Raw genomic sequence first — 19,246 nt, forward strand, 5'->3', positions numbered from 1 at the left:
CCAGTACTCACATGTTGTCTTCTGATCTTTACATACATGGCAGCACTTGCCCACAGCCCCAGTTAAACAAATGTATGTTTAAAAGGATTGAAGGTGGCCTCCAGCTTAGGGTGAAAGAGTCAAAAATACTTTTCCAGAAAGCCCTGACTGCGTCACAAGGCATGGACACTTAAATGATTCCAAATCAAGGGTGCCAGCAATGAGGTGACACTAACTCATGGCTTTTCTGGGTAAAAGTCACGTGGGGTCCCTTACGGATTTCCCTTTTCCTTAAAATCGTGGTCCAGTCCTTAAGACTCCTTGTCCCCTTGTTCTGCCTTCGTGGGAAGAAGAAGAAGAAGGTGGCCAGAGGGCCCTCTTGCACAAAGGTGTTTGCCTCTGAAGTTGAGTTTGGAAATGATTCAGGTCATGCCCCAGAGTTGCCTTAATGAACACTTCAGGCAACTCGTTATTAAAGGCATGTTCAGGAACCGTTTGCTTGTACCTTGTGAACTTATTAGCATTTCAGACCAGTGCCTCTTCTAGATTTAATTAGATTTCAGGCTTCAATCGATTTATTAAATGCATTTCTCACCACGTAAAAGGTGTAATATGCTCATGGCAGCAGCTTTTGCGCAGCCCCTTCTGTTCTCATCCACTCAAGCAGATTCGTGCTTCTGTCTAATTCAAAGCCAGAGGTTGTTTTCCAAAGCTGCCGCGGCACAGTTTAAATACAGCCTCTTTAGTGCCTGTGGATACGGGGGTCATTGGCTGTTTAACTGACTCTGCCCTGGATGCTCTGGTAGGTTTACCAGCAGTAATAGCTACTGTGTAACAGTAGCCACCTTCTGGTTCAGAGGTTCTTTGTTACTATGAATCTGTCTACAGTTATTTTGACACAAGATCCACAGGCCTTTATTCCTAATGTTACATAGGGTGTTGGGGCTGTTTAGATAGTGGGCAAACAAATGGAATGACTCAAGCCCTCTCAGTGACTCATATGGTGGAAAACAGGCCGCCAACCGTGTGTAGTTAGTGGTGCGCTGGGTTTGTTTAGGGGAGCAGAGTGACTGGTGCATCCTAACCATGGCTCTACCATGGCCAGTGTTCATGAAAGTGCAGCTCTTAACCCACAGGACAATACATGGTTTATTCTAGAACTAAATGTGAATGACCAAAGCCTGGGAACAGAGATTCAGCTTTCTCCAGAGGCTGTGTTCCAAGGAGGTAGCAATTTCATTACATTTTAATAGAAACAGACCAAATAAAGCCGTAAATCAACAGTTCTCAAATACATTGTTCAGATGGTGGGCTTTAACAAAGAGGGGAAGTATCTGATAAGGATCTCAGGTGTTTTCTAAGGACACACTTAGCTTTGGGGTTGATGGAAGCTGGTGTGATAGTCACAAGCCCATGACTATTCAAGAGCCCAAGATAGCTCAAGATCATTTTTAATTAGGTATTGTACTTGCAGCATCCCAATCTCTGATTCAGTCATTGAAGTTGTAGCCAACCTGTGTAGAATATTCAAGAATGTATATGTTCTTTGTAAGAACTTGCACCTGCCTTACGTGAGCTCAGGCAGGGGCTGGGCCATGATTGTCACCTTCTGTGAAGCAAGTCTCTGAACACCCTGTCATCCCAAGGCTGCTGGGTGTGTGTTCCATGCTTAGTGGCATGGGCGATGATTCATGAAAGCTGCATCTCTGGAGCTCTGTAAGTAACTTACAGGCAGCTTGACGAGTTGTAGAGTCTCCCCTCTTCCCAGTGGTCCTTACTGAATATATAACCCTTAAGAGGGAGAGCCTATGCATCTGATAAGTTTCAGGAACTCCCTGAGACTTGTGAGTTGTTTACCTGTGAGTCTTAAGGATCCTCCCTCAGGGATGTTTCAATTCAAAAGTTATCGCGTGCCAAATTACCCTACTTTGTTTTCATTTCAACAGTTTGGGTCCTGGGATGTCTGTGTGGAGAGCAGAAATATAAGATACAATGTGACCATAGGGTTCTGCATCCCTGCTCCTCATTGAGCCCAAATGTGAGTTTGAGTATCTTGGCTCAGGTGGAAAGAAAAAAAAAAATAGAACAGGTGACTGTGAATGTGAAGTGAGAAAGAGTGACCCGCTATTCACAAGTGGGTCAGGACCTGTGTCAGGACAGGCATTTGACATAAAAACTCCTCCTTCTAGGACACACAGCATCAAATTCTGAAACCTGACGGGGGCCTCAGTTTCCTTTAACACTGAAAGAGGGAATATAAATTAATATCCTTAAGATTTCTTCAGTTTTAAATTCTATAAAGTTGAAACTGAAGTAGGGATTTTAAGTTCTGAGTTAGTAATCTCCCATATTTGCCCACATCCATTGTGATGGTTCCTGTTAGTGATCGACAGGATCTAGTTTCCTCTAGGAGAAAAGCCCATGGGTTTGCCTGTGACAGTTTATCAAGATGAGGTTAACTGAGGTGGAAAGACACACCTTATTTGTAGATGGCACTGTCCCATGAACAGGAGCCCTGGGCTGAATAAAAGGGAGAAGGGCAGCTAAACCTGAGCATTCTCTGTTCTCTGCTTCCTGGCTGTAGATGCACTATGGCAGCCACCCTAAGCTCCAGTTGTGGACTGGTCTTTTGAAATGAAAATCCAAAGAATCCTGCCATCCTTAAGTTGCTTCTATTGGGTATTTTGTCACAGTGGCAGGACAGGTAACGAATTCATCAGCAATGCAAAGGGTTCTGTTCTGCAGCCCACTAAGTAGCCAGTTTTTGTGTTTTTTTTTTTTAATTTAATAATTTCTTAGCCCTCTGAATTATCCCTAATGATTGAAGTATAATCTGGGTTTTAATGGACATGTTTGCTATCATGTAGTGACATGCAGAAACTGTTCTCACAGTTAAGGAGATGAACTTGCAAATCTCCTGTTAATGGGGTATTTTGAATTCTTCCCACTAATGCGCTAGGCTACTGCTCACTCATGATGAAGGCACTCCAGGAAGCTTCTCGTTCCTCCACTCAGCAGGGAGGATTGCTGTGCAGCAACTGAAAGTGCACACAGTTAAGAACTGGAGTTGTCTCTCTTCCTCCCCCTCTGCCACCTTGACCTCTACTGAGAGCCCTCGTCCAGTGGCCAAAGCAAGCAGAGGCAGACACCCACAGCTGAACACAGCTGAACTCTGGAACCCTGTTGCAGAGAGGGAGGAATGAAGAACAAAGGGGTCGGGACCAGGCTGGTGAAACCCACAGAAACAGCTGGCCTGAACAAGGGGGAGCACATGGACCCCAGACTGCTGTCTGGGAGGCCAGCACAGGACTGATCCAGACCCCTGAACGTGGATGTCAATGAGGAGGCCTCAGCACTCTATGGGGCCCCTGGTAGTGGATCACTATTTATCCCTGGTGTAAGAAGGGACTTTGAGGCCCATCCCACATGGAGGGATGCTCTCTCAGCCTGGACACATGGGGGAGGGCCTAGGCCCTGCCCAGGATGATATGACAGCCGTTGGGAACCCCCATGGAGAGCCTTACCCTCCCTGGGGAGCAGAGGGGGGTGTGGTGGGGGGCTGGTGGGGGACTGGGGAGGGGGGAAGGAGAGGGAGAAGGGATTGACATGTGAAGCAAGCTTGTTTCTAATTTGCACTGGTAAAAATAAAAAAATAACAGTATCAGGCCAAAGTTACCTTACTAAAATCTCCTATACTTAACCTGTTTAGAATTTATGGTTGAATAACTGCAGGTTAGATGCTATTCAACTGGTAATCAAGAACCAGTAGCAGAAGTTAGTTATAGGAATCACATATATTGACTTACTCATGGAAGTAACTCAGGGCCAATGGGAAAGATTCTTTTTGTTAGTCCTGATGACCTGATTTTGATCCTCAGGACCTACACAGCCAAAATAGAAATGATTCCCACAAATTGTTCTCTGATGTCCAGACAAGTGCTGTGATACAAGTGCACCATCACACACACACACACACACACACACACACACACACACACACACACACACACACACACGTTTAAAATGTAGCTTGGATACAATGTGGATAATGGAGTAAAGAGGGCTATTACTAATGCTGGGGATAAATGTGCTCAGAACACTCTGAAATGTCATGGTAGAGGGGCAGAGACATTTAAAAAAGAACTGGAGTTGTGGTTAGAGAGGGGCACCCGCCCAGTTCCCGGGTAACTGTAGTTCTGGGTCTGTGCCTGCTAGATGAGGTCAGGGCTGATCAAGTGTGTTTGTCCATTGGGGTGGATAGAGTTTATATGGACCGTGTGTGTGTGTGTGTGTGTGTGTGTGTGTGTGTGTGTGTGTGTGTGTGTATGAGAGAGAGAGAAGAGAGAGAGAGAGAGAGAGAGAGAGAGAGAGAGAGAGAGAGAGATAGAGAAAGAGAGGTGTACTCAGGCAGGCAACTAGTGGAGTGGTGCCCAGAATTTACACTTAGTGCCTAAGTACCTTTTGATGCTTTGACATTAGAGAGTCAAGGGCCTCTGAACAGGCTAGGATCAGGACCTACCTCTAAGACATTGCTGCAGGCTGAGATCAAGTCTCTTGGTCCGCTTCTTGGTTGACCTGGGCAACAGGCAGGCTAGTATAATCTTGATTTCCTGATTATTCCAAGGCTTTGAAACGTGCATCTGCTCTCTTCGACAAGGAGGAAGCAGCTTGCCTCTGAAGACTGTGCAAAGTGGGGTAATGAGGTCCAGTCTCTCTCAACTCAGAGCCACATAATTATTTAAAATTGCTTTCATCTGCTCGTCTTCGTCCCTGTCTCTCCAGTTTTCAGAGTTCACTCCTTAGAAAGCCAGATCTTTGTGCAGAGGGGCAGAGAGTAGGAGAGGATGGAAGGGACAGGGACAGTTGAGTGCACGCCTGTGGGGCAGCATGGAGCATCGGACTCAGCAGAGACCATGGGTGGCAACAGGAAGTCCGCTGAGTGAGGCTGGGAGTGTTTACAGCTTCATGCTCGAGGTGCTGCTGAGAGCAGTGCCTTGCACAGCAAGTCTGCAGAAGCAGGCCAGCAGCAATGGTAGCAGGAGTGGTGGTAAATCCGATCAGTGGAATCAGGGTAAGTGCTCACCCGCCCAGGACTTTCAGAGCTGGAGGGTGTGTCTTGGAAAGGCCATGCCAGAATCATCATAAGAAAACTAGCAAAAACCAACCAAGAAGGGTTTTCCTCCAACAGAGAACCATAACACAGTCATGGAGTTTTTCTGCCAGCGGAGGACGGTAACACAATCTCTGTACATCCATGGGAGAGCATCTGAGTTCCTTCACAGATTTCAGGGAATGACTCTCAGAATTACAAAGATCGGGGGTGTTCTGAAGGGAGGAGAAAGCAGTTGCTACATCTCCTGGTCCATGTTTTCTCTGACAACCAGGAAGCACTTGTATGTTCCAGTGTGTGTTTGTGGGGTCATCGCATGGGGCGATGGGGAAGGAGCCATGTGGAGGACATTGGAGAAAGTGCTCAGAGCTCATCCATTCCACATTTCGCCACTTTGGCATATTGGTTATTTTGATCCAAAAGGAATCGAGTCACAGCGAACCTGGGGAATATGTTTTACTTCTCCTTGACTGTTTAAAAAAGAGATGCATATTCCCTCTTTTGCACAAGAAGCTTTCATTCACAAAGGATTTTTTTTTTAGCCAGTAAAAACATCTGAACCAGAAAGAGAGCTGTGGAATTCAGTCATCCGAGACCTCTATCTGCTCGGCTGCTCTGTTGCATCAGTCATGCATCCCCTTCTCTTTCCTTGATCTGCCTCCCCAGCTCCTGCACCTGGTCTCCTTGACAGCTCAGTGTGGTGTACACATCCCAGTCATCCCGTCATTGAGTCTCAGACCTTTGTGAGAGTCTCATGTACACATATAAGACTATTTTATCTCCTGTTCATCTGTTTGTGTCACTTCAGATTGACCAATAAACACCAGAAGGCTGGAAGGAAGCACGGTAGCTTCCCACTTTTTACCCTCAAAAAGTCTCAGGGCAAGAGAAGTTCTAGTGCACAAGGGGCTCCCCTGAAGGTCACTTCCTCTGGTGGGCCTCCTTCCTGTCTGCCTGCAGCACAGACCCCCCATCTTCTTCAAGTCTCAACTCAGATCGAGACGGAGGATTTTCTCAGTGTCTTACAGTTGCCTCTCATGTCCTCACCTGATTCCCCTGATGTTGTTGTTGCAAAAACCACAGCTTTTCCCTCAAAGGGAATAAGAAAGAGTTTGTTCTGGAGCCAGATATTAGTGACCGAGGCCCGGGAAGACAGAGCTAGGTCACCTCAGGCTCCATATCCCATGTGGAAGCAGTTTCATGAAGTTTTGTAGCAGCAGAGCGAAGGAAATTGTAAAATCCATCGGCAAGCATATCAGAGGAGCAGGGTGCAGCCAGGAAGATCAGCCCCACATGTCATTTGGTACCATTCTTCTCCATCCCCTCAGTGGAGAATAAAATACTTTTATGTTTATCAGAGTGGCAGGTCTTTTAGAGAGATGGACAAGGAATGGTCCTAGAGGTATGTGTGCTGAAGATAGCCCTGAAGAAATTATAATTAGGATATTTGGATCAGCAACATCCCAAACGCTCCATACTCACTGAAGTTTTTTTTAACTCATCAGCATATGGAGATCGTGTCTTTCCAGGAATTCTCACCTACATTTGCTACACCCGCCTCCCCACAGGACCTGCTGAGGTTCCTTGTTTGTACTGCTTCTTGTCTGTCTTTTTTGTTGGAACTGGACTCAGTGAGAGTGAGGATGCTGTTTTATTTGCTGATGTATGAGAGCCAGATAAATGCCTCATGCCCAGGACGGGGGTCAATTATTGTTTACTAAAAGAATGGGATGTGTTGAGGCAAACCATCAGGAGACTTGGCAGCAAAGCCAATATGGAACCTGAAGGAATTGCCTTCTCAAATATGGCTTAATGAAAAAAAAATGAAGCCCCCATACTAAAAGGTAAATGTCAGGGACTATACTTGGCTGAATTGTTCACAGCAAATTTAATCGTCTGAGAAATCCCAGCCGAGACTGTCTTCCTTTGGTGGACCATTCATCTGGTTGCCATTATTCCTCTAATACCTGTTTCTGGTACAGCTTTATTTAAATGCAATGTGAGCTGCATTTTTAAGGTGGTTTTGCAAAGGGTTTATTGGTAGATGATATTTCCTGCTTTCTCCTGCTGGTTCTGAAGAGCTAAATTATCTCAGAATTCAGCGTGAAGTTGGGCTCCTCAGGAGCAGGGAGAAGAGTCATTCTGAGGCCCTGGCAGTTGAACCCTTAGCACAGCCCTCATCCTAAAGGTAATACATTTATTCTGGAGCCATTTTGAATGACCACCGCCTAGGAACACAGATTTGAATTAATCCAAATTCCATGTTCCAACGTAGAAGTAACTTCATGGGGTTTTTCTATAGTTACATACAACAAAGTCACAAATCAAGGCAACTTTAAAATGCCTTAGTAGGTATACCAGAGAGCTGGGGACAATGAGATATGGGGAGTGATTTGAAGCCCCAAGATGCTATCTGATGACATTCTTAGCTCTTGGATTTGTAGAAGCCAGTGTTCTGCTAAGTTAACAGCTTCTACAAGGTTTTTTATTTATTATCACGAGTTGTTGGTTCAGATACAAGCAGGACAGGGAACAGCTGTTACCAGAAGCTAAAACTAACCCAAGATAAAGTAATTAGCCTCTGAACCTATAAAATGCCACCTCCCACAAAGGGAAATTCCAGTCGGTCCATCAGTCTCAGGAGACGGACTCTTTCCAGGAGTTTTTGTTCAGAGCCAGACAGAGCTTTTGTTCTAGAGTTTTTGTTCACACTCTATATGATTAAACACACAATGGTTGGATAAATACAACAAACGCCCTCATGAAAGAGCATCAGATCCAGTTTTAGGGCCCCATTTCCCCCCTCCTTGGCATGAGTCGATAGTGGCTCATTTGTTTTCAGCCTCCTCCATGTAGTTTGCCGCCTCTCCTTGACCAGGTCTTCCTTCTGTGATGTCCCCTTCCTACTCTGTAGCAGTTGGCATTGTGTGTTGCCCTAGAAACCATATTTGTGCTGCACATTTGGAGCTTGTAAAGCTGTGGTGATGGCCAGGCTTCTTAGGTGACCATCTGTGAGCCCAGGAGAGCTGCACAAACCTCTTTAATGTGAAACTTTAACCTGAGGTCGCAGGAGGGCTTTGATGTTCACACCAGGTCACAACTCTGAGGGGCTCTAGTTCAGTCCCTTTGGAGGCTGCAAGTCACTATGAGATCAGCTGAGTGGGCTTGTCACAGAGGCCTGGTTCTTAGCGATGCTTTTGTTACTGGACCCTGGCAGCCCTAACAAAGTAGGCTCAGCAACCCATCCTCAATAGTCCAGCTAAAGAGACAGGCCAGAGTGAAAGGCAGAGAAAGGGGACTCAGTCAATGTTTTCACATTAGGAAGAGGAAGAAATGAAGGGTTCAGTGGTGTCCCTGCTGCTCAGGTCCATCTTAGGGGAGTCTCGATGTGAGGTTAAAAAGTGTGCACCAATCACTCAGTCCCATCTCTTACTGACCCACCATTACCTCAGCTCTAGACTTTCCTGCAAGGTGGTCTGACAACTCCTGGGGACATTCCAGTTCATCCCATTTCCTTGGCGATTATCATCTAGAGATCCTGATGGTCCAAAGCAGAGGTGTAAGTGTTAATTTAGTTCATCTTATCTCCTGCCAGGACAGTTGCAGCACCAGGTCCTGCAGGAAGCTCAGCGTACTGCCAAGTAACAAATTAACTCCAAGGAGTCCTCAGATCTGATCACCAGGTCTGTGGGTCTCAGAACCAGACAAGACTTGGTTGTATGAGCCTTCTTCTCCAGTGGCTAACCAGGCTCAGTACCGTAGGCTCATAGCCACCAAGCTTGGAGTGAGGGCCCAGGGATGCCTTAGAGCAGGGGTTCTCAACCTTCCTAATGCTGCGATCTTTTAATACAGCTCCTCATGTTGTGGTAATCCCCAACCATAAAATTATTTTCATTGTGACTCGAAAACTAATTTTGCTACTGGTGTGAACTGTAATGTAAATATCTGATATTTGGTTATCTAATATTTGACCCCTGTGAAAGGGTCATTCCACCCCAAGGGCCTGTGACCCACAGGTTGAGAACCACTTGTTAAATAAGTTGTGAAGAAGGAAAAGCTACTTCTGAGCGTCTCAGGGGATGCTTCATCCCCAGCAGCTAATCTTCCTGAAACAGTGCACATAGCCCTGTAGGAGAGGGGCAAGCCTGCTGATTTCCTTGGACAGCTCCATCTGCAGCTGCCTTTCTTGGGCTTGGCTCCTAGGAAAATTCCCAAGGGGAGAGTCACACAGACCAGAAAGCTGAAACACAAAAGTCAGCCCAGGAATCATTGTGTTCTCTTGAGAAGTGGCGTTCTGGCCAAATCAAACCCCATAGGAACCTTCCTAGGCTTGAAATCTCTGAGTGTCCTCAGGCAAAAAACCCATAATGAGACTATTACTTACAAATAATGGTCTCGAGGACAATGAATCAGAGGCCCTCCGGCCCGCTGGTGGCATTGTACTGGAACTTTAAATTGAGGTCAGCAGCATTTAACCCGAGTGCCACAGCTTAATTTCCGTCAAGTGTAGACTCAGTGTAGGAAAAGACTGTGATGCATGTCCCCTGAGAAAAGTGTTCCAGCACAGAGAATTTTTCCTTTCAATTTAGGAAAAACATTTAAAATATGAAATCGGGGGGAAAAGTGTGACTTTTTTTTAAATACCAGAGGACAAAAATAGCATACCCCAAGGAGCAGAGGTGCAAAGTTCTAGAAATGGAAAAGCAGCGAAGGTTTGTTCAAGTATCTCACGTGTAGCTGAGTCTTAAAACCTTCCAGGGGAAGCCATGTTTGTTTGCGTTTATACACACACACACACACACACACACACACACAGTCCTTGACTGAAGAAGAGGAGGACTTCGATTACTTAATGCACCATTAAGAGCTGTAACACTGTAGTAGGATCCAGACTGAGTCCACACAGACCTGCGTTGGGGAGAAGAGGTATTTTCATATGTATCAAGCCAACTTTGGGGGTGGTGTTCCTGGTAGTTGCGATTCATACCAATTACAGTCTGGTGTGCGTGTGTGTGTGTGTGTGTGTGTGTGTGTGTGTGTGTGTGTGTGTGTGTGTGTGCTGGTGCACATGCATGTGCATGCACACATTTTAAGAAGACCTGTTAAGTGTGAAGTCTTCAGGGGAGGCTGAAGATCTGTGAAGAGCTGATGCAGTTTTGAGTCTAAGAGAATTCCCTGCTCTCGGGCCCTCTGTCTTTGCCATTAAGGTCTTCAACTGACTGATGGAATTCTGATTCACAATGATGTTTAAAGGCCATCATTGTTCCGGATGCTAACCATGATTTTAAAATAGCTTTGCCATAACCTCCAAGCTTGTGCTCACCCAAGTGACTGGTTCCATAGCATAGTCCAGTTGAGGTGTAGAATTATCCACACAGATCTGGATCATGGGAGAAAGGGCTGAGCTGGACTGTTATGTTGAAGGATGGTTGCCTACAAAAAATACTTTCAGCCTTGAGTCCCAAGGAGCTTGTTGCTGTAGCTGTAACTCTATTGAGATCCACAGTTGTGCCATGGGCTCCAGTGGCTTCCCTCCCACTCCCACTCCACTCCGGCTGGTATCATCGAAGTATGTTCTCCACTGGCCATTCGCTGAAAGAGACACTTGGAATTCAGGGTGACCCTTCAGGTGTGGTCCAGTGAGCACAAGACACACCCATCAATTCAGGCAAGGCCAGCATTCTTGGAAGGATCAGCACAGTCAGTTTCTTCTTGAGCTCATTGATGGCCCGAGTCCAAATCTTAACCTTTTCTGGCTTTGAGCCCTTGCACACAGAGCTCTTTACCAAGGATGAAGACTTAGCTTGCTCCTCTGAGTGAAGTGGGGGACGCTGTAGGGTTTTGGCAGAAGAGTGAAGGGTCATGGGGTTTTAAAGATCATTCTGACGTCATTGAAAAATGCCTTTACCAGAGCAGAAAGAGCTGTTCAAGTCCAGACGCTGGGAGGGCAGCCATCTGAATTTAGTTTTTAGGTAGACCTTACAGTTTTTTGTGTTTTTTGGTGAGTTGGATGTGAGTTGGGTAGTCATGGGTGGGTACAGGTTTCTGGCCTGAGTTGCAGAAGGATGTATCTGCTATCACCTGGGATGGGAAGGCTACAGGGGAACAAACCCAAGGGGGACACGAGGCATTTCATTGGTGATGTACTAAGTGTTCAGCAGCTCCTGGACACCCAAGTAGAGGTGCAGAAGTGCAGGAAGTCCAAGGCCCCAGAGGCCAGGAAGGAGCCTGTGATGAAGCCTTGGCACATGGACAGTGGTGGTGAGACTGCCGAAGGCATGTGCGCCCAGGACTGGGAGCTCTGCTTTCTGAGCCAGGCAAGAATCAGCAAGGCAACAAGGGCAGGCTAGGAGAGAGGGGCCAGCCAGGAGGACGTGGTGTACTGCTGAAGAAATGAAAATCAGCGTTTGTGAACAGATCACAATATATAAACATGTAACATTTAACTTAAAGATGCATGCTAATATTTAATGTGCTGGTGTCTTCTTATTTGTTATAGTTGTATGCCTCTATTAGCTGTTTCTTCCTATATAACAGATATATGTGCACACACGCAATAGATATACATTGAACATTTCTATGATGGATTATATCTGGAGCAATACACAAATGTAAAAATGTGTCAGCAATCAGAAGGCCTGAGTGCTGGTGTGAGCACTGGCATGAATGCTGATGTGAGCGCTAGTGTGTGCTCTGGTGTAAGTGTTGGTGTGAGTGTTGGTGTAAGTGCTGGTACGAGCACTAGTGTGAGCACTGGTGAGAGCGCTGGTGTGAATGCTGGTGTGGGCGCTGGTGTGAATGCTGGTGTGAGCACTGGTATGAGCACTGGTGTGAGTGCTGGTGTGAGCACTGGTGTGAATGCTGGTGTGAGTGTTGTTGTGACTGTTGGTGTGAGCGCTGGTGTGAGTGTTGTTGTGACTGTTGGTGTGAGCGCTGGTGTGAGTGCTGGTGTGAGTGTTGGTGTGAGTGCTGGTGTGAGTGCTGGTGTGAGCGCTCCGTGTGAATGCTGGTATGAGTGCTGGTGTGAGCACTAGTGTGAGTTGGTGTGAGCGCTGGTGTGAGTGTTGTTGTGAGTGCTGGTGTGAGCACTAGTGTGAGTTGTTGGTGTGAGTGCTGGTGTGACCACTGGTGTGAGTGCTGGCTCAAGTGTTATTGATGGCTCTCACATCCAATCTGTGGCCATTTGTTACTAGTAAGTGTGAGACGGGTCCAAGTGTCTTGTAGAATCTCCCCCCACACACAAAGGACTTGTACTTGCCGTTCATTACCATGGGGCTTGGGTGTGTAGCCTCGGTAATGGATGGGCTTATGGGAATTTTTACCTGTGTTAAATGGTATCATTAAACTTTTACATTCTTTGAATAGGGATTATTACATCCATAAAGGTATGCCCTCCTTCAAGGAATCTGGTAGAATAATTACAGCATGATTGTTAATATAATTTGATATCCCCCGCTGTGCAAAGCTAATCTGTCTTCCCTGATGATCCTTTTCTCCAGAGTCAGTGACTGAAAGAGAACAAATTGTCTTTCAAGTCCTAATGGATCCCGAGCAGGAAGTCTCTGCTCACACACTTAAAAGGGGCAGTGGAAACACAGGGCAAAGGCAAAGCATGGGCCACCAGCTTTCAACTTAAGGTGATGGGACTTTGAGAGGCATGTGACCAGCTGGGACAGAATTCCCTTTGAAGAAAGCCCCCCATCCTCACCCCACCCTGCCCTGCCCCACCCCGCCCAGCCTGCCTGGATCACAGCCCTGCAGCCAGGGCTCCTCTTGCTTGTTGGTCTTGAAACCAGTCAAGGGTATTGCTCTCTAGCTGCCAGTGCAGTGAGGCCTGGAGGAGCTGCTGTTCTCAGCGGGCTGCTGGGACCACAGATGCCCTCCAGAAGGCTGAGCTTGCTGCAGCAGTTGCCATTCAGAAGCTGTCAGTGCCCATAACTCCTGTTATCTTCCAAGCCCCTGGAGGTATCTGGCCTATAGTGAATGCTCCATAAATGTTTGTTGAAAATGGGGGAAATTAAGTTCTTTGTTCCCAGAAGTAGATTGACACCCAGAAGAACAAGGTCTGGGGAGTAAGGCATTTAAAATACTGTTTTCTCAGTGTTTCTACTGAATGCAGTAAAACTGAGTTTTCCTCAGCCAGGCGGTGTTGGCACACGCCTTCAATCCCAGCACTTGGAAGGCAGAGACAGGCAGGTTTCCGTGAGTTCCAGGCCAGCCTGGTCTACAAAGCAAGTTCTAGGACAGCCAGAGCTACACTGAGAAACCCTGCCTCAAAAAACCAAACCAACCAAACCAACCAAAAACAATAACAACACAACAAAACCCTGCCATAGGATGATATATTTGGCTGTTAGGATTATCTTGGCCGAAGCCTCAACAGTAGCTTCCGGTAAGTTCCTGTGACTGCTCCCAATACCATAGTCTTGGAGGCCTGACCTCATTTTGTTTTTCTTTCTGTAGGCTCTGGATACATTGGGTCCAGTTTTACTTATAAGTAAATACCAGGGCTCCATGTTTCTATGTAATTTTCCCCAAGGAGTAAAAGGCTCAATTGGAGAGCTCAATTTCTCTTTGGAAACATTCAAAGCAATTTCGCAGAGAAATTGTCCATGAACTATGTGTATTTTTCTGTCCTTCAGCTGGCTGCTCTTGCTGGCTCCATGGGCCTGGATGCTATAAGGACTTCTCTAGGGGTGGGGTGGGGAGGAAAAGAGTACCTACCCCTTCTCTTCTGTCTCAGGAGTGGCTCTCCCCAGTCAGTCACACATTAGATTCCAACTAAAATGACCTTCTGTGGGGCTGTTCCCAGCTGGCTTCCAGAGTGAGGACAGTGGGTTTCATGTGCTCACTGGGGAGAGCCTACTACCAGAAGGGTCAACTTCCATTCACCCCTCTAAACCCAGCCAGGGTGCCACCTCCTCTGGGAAACCTTCCTGCTCCCCCACATCCCAGCTCCATGTGGAATAATGCGCACAGCTTTCTGCCAGCACCTGGGTCATGCTGGACTTATCTCTCCTTTGCGTCCATCACCTTGGTCTGGACACAGGATATCATTTATATTTCTTCTGGTAGACTGGGCCCTGGATGTTTGGACGTCCATTTACTTGGTTTATTTCTGCAGTGTCTGCCGCAATGCCCGATGCATAGACCTTGTCTCACCAACTTCTTCTGCCCTTTCCAGGGCTTCTAGTCACCTGGCGCCCGTATCTCCATCTTTGCCAACCTCCTCCTCTCTTTGGCCCCAGTACCTCTGCTGTCTTTTGTGGATTGCTGTGGAGTTGGGCCAGGAAGTCAGAAACCACTGTAGGTTTCTGGGTGGTGAAGAGTAAGTCTAGGGAACAGAAGGCACCCTTGATGGTTTGAGGGGCTGGTGGGGGAAAGGCTGGGACAGCTGCAGGAAGCAGCTCCCCACACAGCTGTGGTGGGAGCTTGGGAACTGTGTCAGCCACCTGCAGTTGTTCTCAGTGCAGTCCCCAGCTGCACCCCAAAGACGAAGGCTTCAGTTCTTGGCAGAGCTTAATCTGAAGTTAGTTGAGAGGGTCTCTAGGAAGGGCCAACTGGCAAACTTCACCACTGAGGTGCAGGTCAGGTCTCAGAAAGGTGAGATGCTCTCAAACACTTGGAATGCCAGTGTCCTCCCGACTCCCTCTGGGCCCTTTTCTGTGAGCTACTGCATATGACATTGTAAAAGCTGGCTAACTTCAGACATGGCTCAGAGGTTAACAGCACTTGCTGCTTACGCTGATGGCCAGAGTTCAGTGCCCAGCACCCATAATGAGAAGCTCACAACTGCCAGTAACTCCAGTTCCAGGATATCTAATACCCTCTTCTGGCCTCTGCAGGTACCCACACATACATGCTCTCTCTCTCTTTCTCTCTCTTTCTCTCTCTCTCTCTCACTCTTTCTCCCTTTCTCTCTCTCTCTCTCTCTCTGCCTCCCTCCCTCTCTCTCCCTTTCTCTCTGTGTGTATGTCTCTCTCTGTGTCTCTCTCCCACTAATTTTTAAAAAAAGTTTAGTTAATTATGGTTGTGAGATTTTGTTTTGTTTTTGAGATAGAGTCTCACTGTGTAGCTGAGACTGGGCAGGAATTTATAATCCCCCAGCCTCGGTCTCACAAGTGAGGAGATTATAGTCATGTGACATCATTCCTGGCTACATTATTAAGTGAAGCTCTGCTCACCACATCAGTTGGCCCTTTAACTTCATCAGGATGAGGGAACCCACAGTCCTGTTCCAGTAATTAGCATGATCTATAGTTATTTTTACCCCTCCTTCCCCGCCAAGCCATTGTTTCTTCTTAGGAATAAAAGAAAAATCTGTTTCAGTCTGGAAATTATAAACACAACCCTTGGAAGTATATTAATACTTAATGTATTAATTTATAATACATAAGCCATTAAACAAAGTGGGGGCTAGCGAGATGGCTTAGTGGTCAAGAGAATTTGCTGCTCTTGCAGAGGACCTGAGTTTAGTTCCCAGGACCCAGGTCAAGCAATTTATAACTCTAGAGCACTCTAATGCGAGCACACACGGGGGTGGGGGTGGGGGGAGGGGAGATCTGATGCCTCTCTCTGCCTCTCTGGGCACTGTATTCACATTGTGTGCATTTGCATTTGAGTGCGTGCACACACATGCGAGCACACACACACACACACACACACACACACACACACAAGTTAAAAAATAAAGTAGATCTTGAAAATGCTCTGAACTCATGTTGGGCCACTTGTAATTAGAGGCTGACAATTTCTTCTTTGTTTGTTAAGTGTTTATGTGGCTTGCTTTGAATGCCCCGAGCCAGACACCGCTAGGCAGTCTATCAGTTTCCTCAGCTGTGGAGTGGGTATACCAGACCGCTACTTTCTTCACTGTTAGAGGCATGTGGCAGTGCCCAGTTTAAAGACAGGAAAAAGCTCTACTGAAATATTAATTGTAGTATTAGTGGGTGTGGAGTCAAGGCCATATTTAGAATTTATTCTTTCACCAAGTGGGCAAACTGGAATCCCACTCACATCAAGTTTTGATGACTGGGTGCATTAGCCTCAAAGGGTTTTTCATCGCCGCTGTCTCAGCACTCAAGACGTCATTTTGGGAAGAAGAGTGCATCAACTGGTCCTGCCCACTTCACCTGCGCTCCTCAGAAGGCCCAGGGAGGGTCCTTTGTCTCCCTAGATGGCAGTGGCTAACATGTAAGTCCCCTGTCAAAGCAAACAGGCAGATAGATGAAAACAATGCCCACCATGTAACTTGTGTGTGTTGCGGGGGGTGCATGTCCATGCCTGTCATAGTGCATGTGGAGGTCAGAGGTCAATATCAGGTGCCCTCAATCACTGTCCACCTTAGTTTTCACTTAATTAATTTTACATGTATGAGTGTTTTACCTGCAAGTATGCACCCTATATGTGCAATCCCCACAGAGGCCAGAAGAGGGCATCAGATCACCTAGAACTGAGTTAAAGGACACCTGTGAGCCCTTGGTGCTGGAGTTGAACATAGGTCCTTTGGAAGAACAGCCAATGTGCTAAACGGCTGAGCCATGTCTCAAGTCTCCACCTTAGTTTTTGAGACAAAATCTTTCATTGTGCTTTGAACTCACTGATTCGGCAAGGCTGGGTGGCCAGCAAGTGCTATAAGCTCACAGTCTCTGCCCCCTAGTGTTGGGATTAGAGGTGTATGCTGCCGTGTGTGGCTTCTATTTTCCTTCCCCCCCTCTCACTTACACTCCTTCCTTTCTCTCTCCTTTTTCTTTCTATCTGTCTTTCATATGAGTGTTTTGTCTCCATATGTGTCTTGTGTACAGCGAGTGTTCCTGGTACCTGTGGAGGCCAGAGGAAGGCACTGTCTCCCCTAGAACTGGAGTCACAGAAAGTAGCATGCTTCCTGCCATATGGGTGCTGGGAATCAAACCTGGATCTTATGGAAGGGTGGCCAGTGTCCTTAACTGCCGAGCCATCTCTCTAGCCCCTGTGTCTGGCTTTTTAAATGTGGGTTCCAGGGGGATTGGACTCAGGTCTTCATGCCAAGAGGGTGTGACCGGATCCAGTTAGCATACAGTGGCATCTGAAGCTTGCCTTCATCTTCTTTATAGTTTCCTTATCAGAGGTTGGAATGGAGAAACACAGGCTTTCTGCTCTCTGAAGTAGGGTTTCAGGGTAGGTGAATACATTCGGGTCTTGATGTGTTCAATGCCAATACCCGGCTCCTTGTCAGTTTACACATCTGCAGGAGTGTGAGTGCTAAACTTAGGCAGGCTACTGGTGGAATAAATGGATGAGGAAATGAAAAAGACATGAAGATTGTGAACTGAGGGACAGAGGCCAAGACTGGGGTCTGATTCTGGTACTCTGTATTAAGTACCGCTTGTGTGTTTCAGACTAAGTGAGGGTAGCAGCAGTTGTTCCAATTCACACCATACCGGCTGTGTGGCATGGCAATGCTCAGCCACAGTCCATTGCTGCTTTTATTCCCGGTTTACCAAACAGCCAAGGTCAGCCTGAGAGAAAGAATTAGTACTCCTTCAGGTAGGCAGCCTGGTAGGACAGAGGAACCACTCTGTCAGACCCTTTGTGTGTTGGGCAGGGTGTCTAAAGGGATGTGAGGTGCACCTGTGGCCTGTGACATCTGCAGCCTTGCTGCTGGGATGCAAGAACTTGCTAGTGTGCCCTGGACATCTGCAACCCTGCTGTCAGAATGCAGGGACCTTGCTAGTATACCCTGTGACTTTGCAGCTCTGCTTTCAGGATGAATGGCCTTGCTAGTGTGCCCTGTGAGTCTCCAATGAGAATAGTAGTCACAGTGGTGAGTAAGCACCCAGACCACAGGGAGCCAGTAGAGCTGGCACAGCCTGATCAGCTGTTGACAGAGGATGAGTAGGCAGGCCTGCTGCTGTGGGATTGAGTGAGGACTCATAGATGAAGATGCTTCCTGAGAGTCCCCCAAACCAATGAACCCATGGCCTTGTACATGCTAGGCAAGTGTGCTCTGCCAGGAAGCTACCCCACCTGCACTTGTTTTTTAACTTGTCTTACTTTTAAAAAAGATGTCAAATTGCACTTATTGGGGAAAGATCAGCACAGGTGTGGAGATCAGAGAACAATTTACAAGAGTTGGTTCTTTTCTTCCACTGTGTAGAAACAGGATTGAACTAAAGTCTTCTGATTCTGTAGCAAGCAGCTTTGCCCACTGAGCAATCTCGCTAGCCACTGTTTAGTGATATAGGTTCTTCCCATGTAGCTCAGTCTGGTCTTGAACTCTGGGTAGTCCAAGCTGGTCTGGAACTCATGATCCTCCAGTCCCTGTCTGTAAACTGGCAGCTAGGTGCACAGAAGAATCTTGTGGGTGGAAGGTAACACACAGAAATCATGTTATAGTGTTGGCCATCTGTAGCCGTCTGTCAGGCAGCCTGAGGTGCTGGGTCTGCTGGTTGCATGGGTGGGCAGAGGCAGTGCAGGACCTACAAACAGTGAGACCCTAAGCAGTCATACTCCTTGCTTCAGGGAATCCTCTGTCCATTGACTGGGGGCATAGAATTCACTTTGGTCTTCCTCAGGCCAACTGACAGTCCGATTGGCTACAGCATCAGGCATCCTACACTGCTGACAGCATGGGCACCGCAACCTCTTCACAGCAGACCAAAGGAAGAGCAAGGCACTGGCTTAGTCCCAATAGTTCAGAGTCAAGAAACATGGCAATTAAAGAAACTGAGGCAGGGCAGGTCATATAGACTGGGCAGCTGAGTGGTGTGGGGCGGCTTTGTTCAGGGCTCATGGAGGACACAGGAAGGTGCCTTTCTTCTACAGACTATGCTCAGGGCAGACCAACTGTGGGGCAGAGTGCTTGCAGGTGGAAAGTGGCAGGAAACACAACAGGGCTGGGCTCAGGGGACAGTGCTCACCCACTCTTCCTCCCTTTCACTGTGTGGCTCTGGACTTTCAAACACAGTTCATTTTGTTTTGGGTAATGAACTTTGCAGGTAACTGGTGTCATCAAAGGACCTTCCTGCTGCAGTGTGGAGGGTGCATGGCATCCATTGCTTGGACTTTATTCTAGAGAGAGCTCAGGTTTGCAGGCACCTGTGCCTTAGGACCACGTGGCATAAGAAAACTTTCTGGGCCTGGTCTCAGAGCTGCTCAATGGGACGTTGGAGGTGTGGC

The 19,246-nt window shown here is 47.2% G+C and overlaps 1 protein-coding gene across 1 annotated transcript in view; it reads left to right on the forward strand.

Annotated features, from left to right (window-relative positions):
* The window catches only part of Hhat (hedgehog acyltransferase), a 66,337-nt gene that overhangs the window by 42,632 nt on the left and 4,459 nt on the right, over nt 1–19,246 (forward strand). The window lies entirely within an intron of this gene.

This window comes from Cricetulus griseus, chromosome 5 (assembly GCF_003668045.3).
Source record: "Cricetulus griseus strain 17A/GY chromosome 5, alternate assembly CriGri-PICRH-1.0, whole genome shotgun sequence".
Taxonomy (NCBI): domain Eukaryota; kingdom Metazoa; phylum Chordata; class Mammalia; order Rodentia; family Cricetidae; genus Cricetulus; species Cricetulus griseus.